We start from the raw sequence: 355 nt of genomic DNA, 5'->3' as shown, positions 1-355 counted from the left end.
GATTGGACACTCTGGCAGTAGGAAACATATTTCCACTGATGGGTGAGTGCCGAACCAGAGGACACAGCTTAAAAATACGGGGTAGACCATTTAGGACAGAGCTCAGGAGAAACTTCTTCACCCAGAGAGTGGTGGCTGTGTGGAATGCTCTGCCCCAGAGGGCAGTGGAGGCCCAGTCTCTGGAGTCATTTAAGAAAGATTTGTATAGAGCTCTCAAGGATTGTGGAATCAGGGTTATGGAGATAAGGCAGGAACAGGATACTGATTAGGAATGATCAGCCATGATTATATTGCGGTGCAGGCTCGAAGGGCTGAATGGCCTACTCCTGCACCTATTGTCTATTGTTAATCACGC

This window comes from Chiloscyllium plagiosum, chromosome 1, assembly GCF_004010195.1.
Source record: "Chiloscyllium plagiosum isolate BGI_BamShark_2017 chromosome 1, ASM401019v2, whole genome shotgun sequence".
NCBI lineage: Eukaryota > Metazoa > Chordata > Chondrichthyes > Orectolobiformes > Hemiscylliidae > Chiloscyllium > Chiloscyllium plagiosum.
Note: the sequence above shows the minus strand (reverse complement) of the source record.